The sequence below is a fragment of the Caretta caretta genome, chromosome 1, assembly GCF_965140235.1.
Source record: "Caretta caretta isolate rCarCar2 chromosome 1, rCarCar1.hap1, whole genome shotgun sequence".
In the NCBI taxonomy this organism is placed as follows: domain Eukaryota; kingdom Metazoa; phylum Chordata; order Testudines; family Cheloniidae; genus Caretta; species Caretta caretta.
The window spans coordinates 156,482,077-156,497,132 of NC_134206.1; the positions used below are offsets into that span (position 1 = coordinate 156,482,077).

At 44.8% G+C, this 15,056-nt stretch overlaps 1 protein-coding gene across 5 annotated transcripts in view; it reads left to right on the plus strand.

Moving 5' to 3' along the window:
* Positions 1 to 15,056, plus strand: part of KDM6A (lysine demethylase 6A) — a 278,230-nt gene that overhangs the window by 175,083 nt on the left and 88,091 nt on the right. The window lies entirely within an intron of this gene.

The following is a 15,056-nucleotide window of genomic DNA, read 5'->3' on the forward strand; positions in this document are numbered from 1 at the left end:
TGACTCCTTAGTCAAGGCCAGTGAACCGCTCACCCTAATTTTTTCTCCCTTTTGGCAGCAGGGTTCTCACACTATGGAACTGGAATATATACTGCAATTTACCTCTATTTCTCCCCCCTCCTGCCCTTCCACCACCTTCTCCCTATCCCTGTTCAGGGGCCATTCTCACAAGACTATATTAATTCAAGAAGTTCAGTCTATTACAGTTAAGGGCAGTGGAGGAAGTACTTCCTCAGCATTGGGTGAAGGGAGTCTGTTCTCACTATTTTCTCATTCCAAAGTCCAAGGGAGGCCTCAGGCCTATTTTAGACCTACAAACCACAACAGATACATAAAAAAGAAAGTTGTGTGTGGTTACTCTAACATCATTTCACAAAGGATTTCTTTTTGGATCTCCTCCTGTATTTGTACTACAACATTGCTGCAACTCCACTATCTCACAGAATTTTAGCACACTCTACAAGAGTGCAAGCAGCATTGGTTGATTTCTTGGTTTGCGTTCCTTGGTTTACAGGGTTGAAGCTTGGTCATCTGTTATCCTGTCTGTAGACTGCAGTGATTAAAGGATTCCTAGTTCCATGTGGCCATTCACCAGAACCACTGGAGGCTTTTTAGATTTGTTGCAGCAGATGTTTATCCGTTTATGGTTCTCCCTTTCAGCCTGTCATCAGCCCTTTGAGTCTTCACAAAGTGCATGGCAGTGGTTAAGGCACATCTCGGGAAGGCAGGGATCCAGGTGTACCCATGTCTGGACAGCTGGTTAGTTCGAAATCAGTCCAGACAAGTAACAATGGCCACTGGGAAAATCCAATTCCTCTTCCATTTGTTGGGACTGTTGATCAAGGACAAATCAGCTGTTTTCCCTGTACAGAGAATCAAATTCATAGGAGAGGTTTTTGGCTCGACCACAGTTAGTGTATTTACCTCAGGCGATATTGTAGCTATGCAAAAACTTCAAGGCATATCCTTGTACGACAGAGGAATTGCCTGAAATCTCTAGGTCACATGGTGCCTTGTACATATATAACTCACAATGCCATACATCACTTCAGAGTCATGCAGAGGTGGTTGAAGTCTCTCTACCATCCCTCTTGTTATCCACTGGACATGCTGACTCACATACCTGCAGGTGTTTGATCATCCCCGGAAAGACTGTACCGGTGTATGCCATAGGGTTCGTTTTGTCCCAGCCTTGCCCTCCATGAACCTAATCACACTTCATCTCTCAGTTGGGGAGCTCTTCGAGGGGACTTTCATACTCTGGGTCTCCGGTCAGGTCAAGATCTCCTTTCCACATAGTGTTTGAGAGTTTCCTGCTGTCCACCTGGACAGTCAACTTTTCCTTCCTTCTTTGATAGCATCTGCCTGGCCCCACCAACATTAGTCATAAAACCTGTTGAGCCTTTTGATTCAAGATACTATACCTCTCCCTGAGGTCTGAGGTATGGTTTCACAGAACCATGGGCACGTTGCCTCCCAGCCCACTTAGCCTACACTTGGCTGCTTGGATGCTCAATAGTTAATTCCCCATGAAGCAGTCTGTTCTCTAAATAGCAGAAAACCCTCCATCAGTTATACTTACCTCAAGAAATGGAAGAGGTTATCTGTGTGGCCCCTTCACAGGATCAGGTCACCTTATTCTGGATTATTTGCTTCACCTCAAGGAAAAAGGACTTTGTCAGTTCCTTCTGGGTTCATCTGGTAGCTGCTTCTGCAATCCAATCTGCTGTAGAAAGGTCACTTTTTTTCCAGCCCTCTGATTGTTAGATTCTGAAATTTTGGACAAGTTCTTCCCACCTGTTAGGGCCCAACACCATCCTGGGATCTGAATTTGGTTCTGTGTGTTTTAATAGGGCCCCCTTTTGAACCTATAACTATCTCCTCGTTTTCTCATCTCTCAATGAAGGTAGTATTTCTGCTGGCTATTTTTTTTGGACAGAAGGATAGCAAAACTTCAGGCTTTGCTTATACCTCATAAGGTGCTTTATAAAGATAAAGTTAGCTTGTGTCTACCCCCCAAATTTCTGACTAAAATTGTGGTAGACTTGCATCTAAATTAGCCTGTATACTTACCAATCTCTCTTCCGAAACCACCTTCTCACAAATGTAGAAAAACGCCATACTGTGTGTGTATGTTTGCCTTTTACCTGGACAGGGCTAAAAGTTTGTCTCTGCAATTATTCATCTCCTTGGCTGACATGATGAAGGGGCAGCCTGTCGCTTTGCAGAGGTTTTCTTCCTGAATCTCCTCCTGTATTAGTCTGTGCTACAATATTGCTAAAGTTCCACTGCTTCAGAGTTTTAGCGCACACTATGAGAGTGCAAGCAGCACTGGCTTTCTTCCAGTTCCTATCAGTGATGTTTGCTGGGCTGCGAACTTGGTCATCTGTTAATATATTCATCACTCATTATGCTCTCTTACAGGTCTCATGCAACGATGCTAGATTTGAGAGAGTGGTGTTGCAGTCCTTGTTTAGGTAGCCTCTGATACCCTCTTCCATCTGGAACTGCTTGTGACTCACCTAAGGTGGAAGTGTGAGCACTCGGACAAAAAAACCTGTTACATACTTGTTTTGTAACTGTTGTTCTTTGAGTTAAGTTGCAAGTGACAATTCCACGACCGACCCACCCTCCTTCTCCTATACATTGGAGTCTCATTCTGCCCTTTTATATGTGCATGAGTGGGTGGAGGGCACATGTGCCACCCCGACCACTACTGCTGTGGGAGCAAGTTTCTTCCACTTAGGTGTACTTAGGTGTCATATACCTAGAGTGGAATGGACATGTGCAACCCATCTTGAAGAACTGTTACCAAACAGATAAATATCAGTTTTTTACTGGTGCAAATGAAAATTTAATCAAAAATTGAGAAAAATATCTATAGAAGTTTTCTCTACAAGCTGTTCTGAACAACTAGTGTACTATCTGGGCGAAAATAAAAGCAGTGTCGGCTGTCAGTCAGGAGGCTAAGTATACTAGATAGCCCTCTCCAAAGTTTTTACTTTTCAGGGCTGCCTGCAGACAGTTGGAGAGTTCCCACCTAAATCTGATCTTTGGCTTTTCAGTTCATTATTTGCTATCAGCAGTGTGATCCCTTATTATATATTTTATATGACCTATACTGCCAATTTTCTCAATGCTTCCAAGTTCCTTTGAGGTTTTTTGTTTTGTTTTGTTTGGGGTTTTTTTGCATGCTTGTGTGCCACAGCATTGAATGCCTTTTCCCAGTACTATTAAGCAAAATGCCAAAAGGCCTAAGAAAGGAAATTGAAGAGGCAGTGAAACATACTTCATTCTTCCGCCCTTGGTGGAAGGATGAGTGTACACTTTTGGACTCCAGAGCTGCTTTGCATTCTTCAAGGTACCTTTCCCCAACTAGTGTTACAGACGTGTTAGAATCTCCTTTATCACCCTCTTTACCCTTCCAACTGCTTCTGAATAGCAGCATTACAGTGACTCCCTGTCTGCCTGAAATTCAGCTGTTTCAGTAGTTAGCATGTTTCCCTCTATTATTCAGATTGTTTTTAATATTGCACCCTCGATTTCTCTCCTTAGTATGGTGGTAATTCATTTTGTGGTTTTCCATTGAATGGAGAGAGAGAGAGACCGTGCTAATTCCAGTTGTATTAGATTCCTCCCAAGAAAAGGAGCAGCTCTCAGACGGAGATTGAGAAGTTGCATTAAAATACTTGAAAACCCTTTTTTTTCCCCTTAGGAGTTTTTCAAACGTATGCTAAGAGAGAGTCATATTTATGGAGGGTGATAGAGCTCTCCAAAACCAAAGCTGAAGTATTTTCTTGCTCCATGCAAAAAAGACATGGTCATCTCATTTGATGCATCATATGTGATGTAAGATGAACAGAAGCCAACTAGCAAGAGATGTAGATTAAACTAAGATACAAATTAAGTATCATAAAATTCTGAAGAATAATCTGTTCCCAGAGCTACAATGAGGTACCTCCTCTCTGGTGAAGGACATAATAATTCAGAGAGAGGGGGTTACCCTCTTCCCACCAAGGACCCAGGCAGGTAACTCAAGAACTTTGAATCATCTGTGCAAACATCTGTCATTGATTTCTTTTCCCAAAATTACAGTGTAGTGGGATTTGTCTTGATCATCAACAGGAACTAGAAAAGCCTAACTCACAGATGAACATTTACTCACCTGTTAATTCTGATGAGCCGTGCTCAAGTCTTTCAGAAGAATTTTTGCTCAAATTACGGTACATGATTGGAAAGGGAAAATCTTTTCTGACTTTCTCCAGCAGACAGTTCCTGGGCCTTGTTAGGAATGATGATACAATGCATAGCCGTAGTCCATTGGTGAGGATCTATGTGAAACATAAAGACTTCTGCTGGATATTTTGGGCAATTTCCAGGAAGAACTGTTGAGGTTATATTTTTCTGATCATATATCAGTTCCTTACCTGGTGGTTCTGAGATAACATTATTTTAGGAGTTTCTTCCATATCCTTAAAGAACTGTTTTGGATGGTTTCCAGTCTGTTGATGTCAGAAAACATTTGGAAAAGTGGCATGCTCTCTACACATTAGGGCATGTTACTTTTCCAGGGTTGGCGCCCATGGTAATCAATCCAGCCAATGTATATTACAGAGGTACTGAACACTAAAGCACTGGCTAAATTGGATGGAGTGTTCAGTTTACACGCAGTGGGTTTCTGACCTGATTGTAACAAGGAAGGGCAAGCATGATCTGTGTGAGTACGTCTGTGCTACCAAAAAAAACCTTTGCGGCAGCGAGTGAGTCCAGATTAGCTGACTAGGGCTCACGCTACACGGCTACAGATGTTTGTCTCCTCCTCCCCTTCCTACCCCCCTCCCCTCCGCCAGATTTCAGAGCCAGGGCTCCAGCCCAAGTGGGAGCATTTACACTGCTATTTTTAGCCCTGTAGCCTGAGTCAGTTGACCTGGATTCTGAGACTCGCTGCTGCAGGGGTGTTTTGGTTTTTTTGTTTTGGTTTTTTGCAGTGTAGACATACCCTTTGTATCTGTGTTAGATTTCAGGATGGGATCACCCATAGAGGCCTCTAGAAGGGTTAGACAAAATTAGGCACTGATGCACATACCGCAAAACTGAATCTGATCAAAGCTTAAATTTATAGATAGCTTTGATAGGATCCTGGTAGTGAATTATGTAATAATCCAGATGTCTACAGTGAAAAGATTTGAAGTGTAGATACTTCTGATAAACTTACAGGGTAAAGGAATCTGTATTTAGATACCACAGGGCAGATGGATTCCTAAGACCTCTAAACATTCACAAACGTCCTATATTGAATCTGAATATTGTATTCCATCTACTTTTGCAAAACCTTTCTGAGCTTAAGAAGTTTTGATTACATTTATATACTAAGGTGGCAGCCATAGTCATAATCACTTCAGCTAGGAGGATTTCTGAATTTAGGGCCTTATTATGGTTCAAGCCACAGTATGAATATTCCACAAAGGAAAAATTGTTTTTCTTCAAGTGCTTGTTCACGTCCATTCCACATTAGGTGTGCGCGCACCACGTGCACGAGTGTCGGAAACTTTTTCCCTTAGCAGCTCCCGGCGGGGCCCCCCGTGTGGTGCCACTGCATATATACTTCTGCCAGCCCGACCCCCTCCAGTTCCTTCTTACCGTCCATAGCGGCTTTGGAACAATCTCTCTCTCTCTCTCTCTCTCTCTCTCCCTCTCTCTCTCCCTCTCTCTCTCCCTCTCTCGTAGAAGAGCAGTCCTTTAGCCTTTAGAGTAGATGTTATCAGTTCGTTAACATACCTATTGTGGACACTTAAGTCATTAGGTGCTTGGAGGCCTCCAGCACCCGCCCTGGGCTGCGGGGCATGCCGCAGGTTCACATCTTCAAGGCTTGTGCCACGTGCCGCAAACCTATGCCAGTTAGTGACCCCCACGTCTCGTGTCTATGTTGCCTGGGGGACGGACATCAAACTGAATGGTGTAGAATTTGCAAGGCGTTTAAGCCAAGAACAAGGAAAGAAAGAGACTTTCGTCTAAAGCAGCTGTTGATGGAGGCCACATTGCAGCCACCAGGTCTGGAGCGCCTGACACCGGCTCAGGCTTCCTTGGTGCGTAGTGCCCCGGAGCCATTGAGAGACCCAGCACCAGCTAAGCACCGTAAACTATCGGCCCCAGAGTGCCAGGTTAGGCCCCGGCACCGCTCATCCTCCCTGGTGTGGCCCCCAGTACAGCCGAAAGGAAGGCGCGTTCGTTCCCTGCACAGGAGGCCGGTGCCTCCCAAGGCCCCGAGCACCAGTAAGAGCGGGAAGGCTGCGGTACCGGGGCTGACGCCGGCGGTCCCGGCAGCACAAGCACCACCGAGCCCAGACCTAAGTGAGCTCAGTGCAGACGATGGGCTTGAGGGCATAATGGATCAGCCCTCTACACCAGACACCTTTGAGGCTGCAAAGGACCTCATCGAGCTGTAGGCGGCAAGCCCCCTCCCATATAGGGACAACCCTCTGGCACCCATGCCTCGGGTGCCGTCGAGGGGTAAGCCGGCAATGGTGTGTCACTCAAGGACACTGTCCCGGCACCGCTCCCGGAGTTGGTCCCGGTTGAGCTCCGACTCCGCGGACTCACAGTTGCCAGCGGCCCAGAAGAAGGTTGCAGCACCAGCAGTATGTTGGCGCGAAGAAGCACTGGAAAGGGCACGCCACTCTCTGGCACCACCCAGAGACCGGCACTGGGAGGAGTTGGGACGGCCCTCGCCAGAGGACTCCCGCAGACGGTCCGGTCCAGGGAACGCCAGTCCCGGTCCCAGTCCAAATCCCGGTCCTGGTCCCGGGGATACAGCTCCTGCTCAGCCAGGAGCCGCTCATTCTCCCACCGGCGCAGACTGTTGGCACCACCGTGGCCTTAGCAATCAGCATCACCGCAGTCCGGCGCCAACTTCAGCTGCTGTAGCTACCTGTACTGGGCCCCGGACAGCAGGGACCCTCACAGGGCTGGCAACCCCAATGGGGGCTGCCAGGCCACTGGCCCTTCTGGACTCCCTGGATCTATCAGGAGCGCCAAGGGGCCCCGTCCAGAGCAAGTTACTTGGTGTAGTGGTCCCGGTCCCCGCACAGACGCCAGACGGTGCCGGAGGCTATAGTATCCAGGCCTCCAGCATCCCCCCAGGATAATTGGGAGAGACTGGCACCTAGTCCGGTCCTGTCCCATGGACTCCTGCCCCGGCCTGAGCCGGAGGCCCCTCCCACAGGAGCAGGGGAGCAGGAGGACCAACCAGAGGGGGTCGAGCTGCAGCTAACCTCCTCGTCTTCCCTGGATGAGGCGGTGGCAGGTACAGAGGTGTCCGGCCCTCCACCGATAGACCATAGAGCCCACCAGGAATTGCTGCACAGGGTCGCCCAAAACTTGGGGTTGCAGGCCGAAGAGAAGGTTGAGGAGGAGGACCCCATGGTGGATATTTTGAGCCCCAAAGGTCCATCCGGAATAGCACTCCTGGTCATTAAGACCATTCAGTCCAACTATAAGACTATATGGCAGACCCCGGCCTCCAGTGCTCCAATGGAACGAGCTGGCAGACTCCCTCAGCAGGTCGTACCGCATGCACAAGTGGATGCTCAGGGTGGATGTCGTGCTTTCGCTCTTTCGCAGGTGGGGATTTCCCCGGGTAGACCTGTTAGCCACCAGGGCCAATGCCCAGGGCTCACTCGCGGACGCGTTTGCAATCCCGTGGAGAGGGGGCTTGATGTATGCCGTCCCCCCGCTCCCCTTGGTGCACAAGGTCCTACTCAAGGTGTGCAGGGACAGGGCAGCGGTGATCCTCATCGCCCCAGCCTGGGCCTGCCAGCACTGGTACACATCTCTCCTAGAGCTGTCGGTGGAGGCCCCAGTTGTCCTGCCCCTACACCGGGACCTCATTACACAGGACGGCAGGCGGCTTCTCCACCCCGACCTATAGTCACTGCACCTGACAGCATGGAGGCTCTGTGGCTAAATGCCCTGGAGAGTCAGTGCTCCCTTCCCATGCAGCAGATTCTGCTTGGCAGTAGAAAGCCCTCTACCAGGGCGGCCTATATGGCCAAGTGGAAAAGGTTCTTGTGTTGGTGTGAACCCCGACCCCCGACAGGTGCGGCAGTGCCAGGCCCCGGTGCAGGCCATCCTGGAGTACCTCCTGCACCTCAAGCAGCAAGGACTAGCCCCGTTCTCACTCAGAGTGCACCTGACGGCAATCTCTGCCTTCTATCCGGGGTTCTCGGGGGGCTTGGTGTTTTCCTACCCAATGGTGGGACGATTCCTTACAGGGTTGGAGAGGGTGTTCCCATACTCCCACCCACCAGTCCCTCCATGGAACCTTAACCTGATCCTCTCTAAACTCATGGGACCCCCTTTCGAGCCCCTCGCTTCCTGTTCTCTCCTCCACCTTTCCTGGAAGGTGGCATTTCTGGTTGCCATTACCTCGGCTAGAATGGTGTCCGAACTGAGGGCCCTCACCTCTGAGCCACCGTATACAGTATTTCACAAGGACAAGGTGCAGCTCCGGCCGCACCCCAAGTTCCTCCCTAAGGTGGTCTTCCAGTTCTATTTGGGCCAGGACATTTGTCTGACGGTCTTCTTCCCGGAACCCCATACGGACCCGAGTCACCGCAGCTTGCACACCCTGCATGTGCGTTGAGCGCTGGCGTTCTATTTGGAGCTCACCAAGCCCTTTCGCAAATCCGCGCAGCTGTTTGTGGCCATAGCAGAGAGGATGAAAGGCCTCCCAGTGTTGGCGCAGCAGATTTCATCTCGGATTACTGCATCCGGGCGTGCTATGAGCTCACAGGTTTTCCAGCCCCCGCGGTCACAGCCCACTTGACCAGGGCGCAAGTGACTTCCACAGCGTTCCTGGCACAGGTCCCAATCTAGGAGATCTGCAGAGCAGCCACCTGGTCCTCAGTGCACACCTTCACAACCCACTACGCAGTCAACCAGCAGGCCAGAGAGGACGCGGCGGTTGGCAGAGCGATCCTCCAAGCAGTTGTTCCATGACTCCTACCCTCCTCCAGAGGTAAGCTTGTGATTCACCTAATGTGGAATGGACGTGAACAAGCACTCGAAGAAGAAAAAAACGGTTACTTACTTTCTTGTAACTGTAGTTCTTTGAGATGTGGTGTTCACGTCCATTCCACCACCCACCCTCCTACCCCTCTGTCGGAGTCACCGGCAAGAAGGAACTGGAGGGGGTCGGGCCGGAGGGGGTATATATGCACGGCCCAGTGGTGACACTGGGGGGGGGCCCCCACCAGCCCTACCGGAGCCACTAAGGGAAAAAGTTTCCGATGCTCATGCACGCGGCGCGCTCACACCTAATGTGGAATGGACGTGAACAACGCATCTTGAAGAACAACAGTTATGAGAAAGTAAGTAACCTTTTTTTCTCTGAACTCCTATGAATTTTGTAAGATTTGCTGTTAAGAGTATGTATACACTACAGCTAGGAGCATGTTTCCCACCTAGGGTACACAGACACATGCTAACTCTGCTCAGGCTAGCTCACTAAAAATAACAGCTTAGGTGCGTGTAGCATGAGCAACAGCTCAAGCTAGTGGCTTGAGTACAAACCCAGCCAAGCCCATTGGGTAAGGACTTAGGTAGCTAGCCCAGGCTGCCACTGTGCTACCCCCAGCTACACTGCTGTTTTTGAGCTAGCGCATCTGTCTACTTGAGCTGTAGTGTAGATGTACCCTAAGAATCCATCTAACCATCTTGCTGCAAGAAACTGTCTAACCAGCTTTACATCCAAAACGATGCCACTTGACAAGGACAGGCTTGTGATAGAAAGAGAGATGAGAAAATACTAATTGAAAGCATCAAGAATATTCATAAAAACAGGACTTATTTTTTATTTTTATAGCCCTCACTACAGGCAAAAAATGGTATTCAAGGACACAATAGAGAGGGCGTTCAAACAGCATATGTTTGACCTTCAAGCAAATTCTACTAGAAATACAACATTTCCTAAGGTGGAAGAAGTTCAACAATCACTAAATTAATATGCAAGCTAGCCTGCCAGCATACTTTCTCAAAAAAACCCAAAGCTCAATTGTCACATTAACTGATACATCCTTCAGCTAGAAGATGCTTCACATTGTTGCGGACCAATGATTTCAAATGATTTATTTGGAAGAAAGTATTTGAGATGTTCTTTCCTTCCTTTATGCTCCCATACCCAATGTTTGTGTTTTTGCTGGGATGCTCATTACTGACCTCTCTTTAATTTAGGAATTAATACATTCTGGTTTGGGGGGAGAGGGGAATCGGCTAACCTGTTTATTTTTTTTCTACAAGATGTCTGAACATCTGTCCATTTCTCCTTTTCTCCTTTTAATTTTGAGAGAGAAGATACAATATTGGGGTGGCAATATACACAGTGAGGGAGTGGGATGAATGGGCTTTACAGTATCAACAACTTTACCAACAGCTTTGACACTGCTTTTGTTTCTGTTGCCCAACTAGTAATAACTAAATTGCACTGCTGAGTTATTATCCCATTGAAAATTAGCAGGTAAATGAAACTTTCCTTTCAAAATTTCTTGCTCTACAGATAGAAGAATACAGAGGAAAGTTTGGTTGCCATCCTAATGGCATACTGAGTTATTTGAGGGGGAAAGTGATGATAAAGTAGTGCATTATTAAATGAAAATTAATGTTAAACAATAACATGAAGTTCTTTGAATGCTGTCCCTGTGGGTGCTCCACTCCAGGCGCCGGGATGCACCATCACCTGGAGTGGAGCACCAACAGGGACACACATCTCGAAGAACCTCAGTCACTGCAAGGTGAGTAACCTTCTCTTTCCAGTGTCTTGTGTTATGTAGATTTTTTCTAATTTGCTAAATTGCAGTAATTTGGAGGGTAACAGGAAATTTCTGTGCTGAATATTAGCCTAGTGTAAAATATCAGCCTGTTAGAAAAGTGAGAGTTGAGCTTGGATTCTGTGTAGTGAAAGGTGACACGCAGTTTTATAGCGATACTTGAAGTGAAATGTTAGGGGTTTTTTTTGCTGGTGTACTGAGTGATCTTTTCGGCCTGTCATACTCTGAGGAATGCTGAGCTGTTTTTCAGCAAGTTAAAATTAGTTTTAATGAGCCAATTTTTCTACATTATGTATGAGCATTTCTCTAGTACTCTTAAGTCATGAGATACTGTACATTAGAGCTCAGAATGAAGAAATGGGCAATAGTTTCTTAGTTACCAACTCAGTAAGGATGACTGACAACTGTCATTAGTGATGAACATTCACTTAGTTTACTATATTTGTTCTATACTTTTGACTTATACTGCTTAACAGAATTTGTTGGTGTATTTCACCTATATTGAATATAATGATTGGATACCTTAATTATGGTGTTTAATTTCTACTTTATTTTTATTTCCTTAAAGGGCCCAATCTGGCACAGGGCTGTGAAAGCCCTTTGAAATTAGTCCTTGTGGGAGTAGTCCTCAATGCTGTAATTACGCTAATTCTCCCATAGAGAATATGTGTTTTTCTTTGTGAGCCTTGAAGATGAAATAAAAGGGGCATGAGGCCTTTTTTTGGGGGGGGCGGGGGGGGGGAGGGAAGAGGTAAGGAGGGTTTCTAAAAATGTAAAAGAGCCTAAAGTAGTTATTTTAAACCTAAAAATGGTTTCTGGGCTGTTTTTAAAAAAACAACAAAAAACTTGTCTTTTCTATAACACTGATTTGGGTACCTAATAAAATTATGTCATCACGAGACTAAAAACTGAGCACTTGAAAGAGGAAGGAATATCTTAATGGGATTGACTATTTAAAATTTATTTCTTGTCTAGCACCTATGTAACTCTCACTGCCCAATCATTGCCTGGGGGAAAGCATATCTTTGTTAAAGATTCAGCACACTTCTCCCTTCTCTAAACCTTGTCTGTATTAGAATTTAAATGAGATGTGCTTGCTAACATTGTGGGTCTAGTGTAAAGTAGGAACGCTGCCTTGAACATGTGTTATTCTGATCAAGTTAAAACCTTAGGAGCTTAGCTTTGAACTCAGACACCTGAGTATGCGTTAGCTAAGTATCCATTGCTTGTCTGTACTAAACTTTTAGAATGTTCCAGTGTATGTCTACATTATAGACTAAATTGTAATGATGATAGGCACACCTGCATTAGCTTAAATTTAGCTAGTGCAGCTAATAGTAGCAATGAGGATGTGACTAACTTGTCTAGGCAGCTAGCCTGCACTTAAATCTGTGCTTTTCCATCTTCACTGCTATTGTTTCCCCTGCTAGCTAGATTAAAACTAATGCAGATATGCCTAAATGCACTATAGTTACACCTGAATTTGCAATGCAGATGTACCATCAGCCTTTTATCCTAGTGTAGATAAGGCCTCAGAGTGCCCATGCATGTACTTGAGGTACCACCCCATCCCCAAGAAGTCTTTCAACAAAACTAGGGAAGATCAGAATTCAATACTGCTGATATTTCTAAGGTAAAGAAACAAGCAGGACAAAAAACATGCAAACTCTTTCTGTAAATCATGGGGGGAAATCATTTGTGGCTCATCTTTAAAGAATAGCATAGTTTTAGGAATAAATGCAGGGATTTATGATGCTATATTTGAGCTTATGTTGATGTTTTCATTAGAAATTTTTTTTTTTAGAGTCTGTTACTCTGCCAATATTTTTTAAGAAACTTGGTATTTATACTGTAAGACCAGGAATAATTGTGTTAGTCTTAAGTTATTTATTTTACTGTATTTAGCAAGTTATTAGAAGCTTTAAAGTGAAGAGATATTGGGACCTGGAAACTGGCCTTCCCCCACCTATCCTTTCACACAGGAGTATTCTCCATGACACAGCCCTCTGAACTGATAAACTAATTACTAATTAATTTCAGAGTAACAGCCGTGGTAGTCTGTATTTGCAAAAAGAAAAGGAGTATTTGTGGCACCTTAGAGACTAACCAATTTATTTGAGCATAAGCTTTCGTGAGCTACAGCTCACTTCATCGGATGCATACTGTAGAAAATACAGACAACGATTTTATACACACAAACCTTGAAAAAATGGGTGATTATCACTACAAAAGGTTTTCTCTCCTCCCACGCCACTCTCCTGCTGGTAATACTTATTATTACCAGCTTATTACCAGCAGGAGAGTGGGGTGGGGGGAGAGAAAACCTTTTGTAGTGATAATCACCCATTTTTTCATGGTTTGTGTGTATAAAATCGTTGTCTGTATTTTCTACAGTATGCATCCGATGAAGTGAGCTGTAGCTCACGAAAGCTTATGCTCAAAAAAATTGGTTAGTCTCTAAGGTGCCACAAGTACTCCTTTTCTAATTACTAATTAAGAGCTGGATTCACCAGTTCAGTTTGACTGCTTTGCCTTGCCCTGCTGATGCAAAGCAGTTGTAAATTCAACTATTGGTGCACTCTGGCTGCTTTATGCTGTTCTGGTATACCAGTGAATCTGCTGTTAAATTAAAAGTTTTTAAAAAATTTGACAGAAATATTGCATAGTATCATTCTCTCAGGTTTCTTGTTTAGTATTCATGTATGAGATTTTAAATAATTTAAAAAAAAAAACAATATTCCTAAACAGAAAACTAGATGAAAATTGATTTTTGTCTCCTTAATATGAAATGGTCTCTGTGTTTTGCGGATAAAATAAAAATTGAGACAATTTTTAGTGAGTAATGTACACTGACTTTCAGTTAAAGTTTCTAAAGGATTTTTATCACATTAACCGAGGCTTTATCTACACTGGTACTTCATCGGCAAAACTTTTGTCGTTCAGGGGTGTTACAAAAACACACCCACCCCTGCCCCCCAAATGACAAATGTTTTACCGACAAAAAGCACCTGTGTAAACAGCGTTTTGTGAGCAGGAGCTCTCTCCTGCCCATAAAGCCACTGCCGCTTGTGGGGGGTGGTGGAAGTTTCGAGAGCTCTCTCCTGCTGACAAAAAGCAGCTACACTGGGATGCCTTTTAGTGGCTCAGCTGTAGCGGCGCAGCCCTGTTACTAAAAGCCTCGTAGCGTAGCCATAGCCTTACTGAACATGATCCACAGTCAGAATTCATGTGTTGAGTGACAGTCTTTGGCCTACTAGGTTTTTTAAAAAAATCTTATTTAAAAAAGTTAAAATATAGATTTATGTGAATGCTTCAATGATGGTAGTTCTGGTTATTCATTTTCTTTAAATTATACATACTGTACATATGTATTTTCTCACTAGCACTTAGTTGCTGTATAGCTTGAGAGGAGTGATTGAAGTTACATTTGGTGAAAATAATAGTTTTCTGCAAATCAAAGTAGTTTTAGGGAATGGAATTTGTTTTTGCTTTGTTGGGTGGTGGATAATTATCCCCTGAAAAATTTATGTGAAAATTTACCAAACATAAAACAGCTTGTTCATAAACACATAGAGTAAATCATTTAAAAAAAAAAACAAAAACCCCAACAACTTCCTAGCCAATCAGCCACCAGCAGTTGGGGGATGGACTGGCCCAGGATGTTTGACATCTTACTATTATGGTGGTAGGGAGTTAGAATTCCCTTATATGCATGAATGCATAGTAGGGATGCTAAATGAATTTTTGACCTGTCCAGTCAATTGTCTATAGTTTTACATGACTCTGTGGAAAAATGACCATTTTATGCTAGACTGTCTTCTGAAATAACTGATGCTGTATGTTACTGGAAATCTGAAACTCCCAGATTTCACAAGACAAATAACAGTTTTAGCTATTTGAGATACTGTGGTTTAAAATTAAATTCAGTTGCTGAATCAGGGCCTTTGAGGGGTAGGTGCATGCACGAAGACTAGGAGTAGGGGATAAGAAGGTTGTGTGTTTTTGCAGAGAGAATGTGTATGCTTTAGTGCATATAACATGTTTTTTCTGGTCTGTGACCTATCCAGTCAGCTCCACCAGTAATTAAATAACAGCAGAAAAATTGTATTTGCTTCTTTCTGATTGGCTTATGTACTGACAATATTACAACATGGTGCTGTTATGCATTTTCTCCATGAGAGACAGGTAGCTACTTTTGTTTTTGTTAAATTTGGTGTAATCTCAATAAGATTT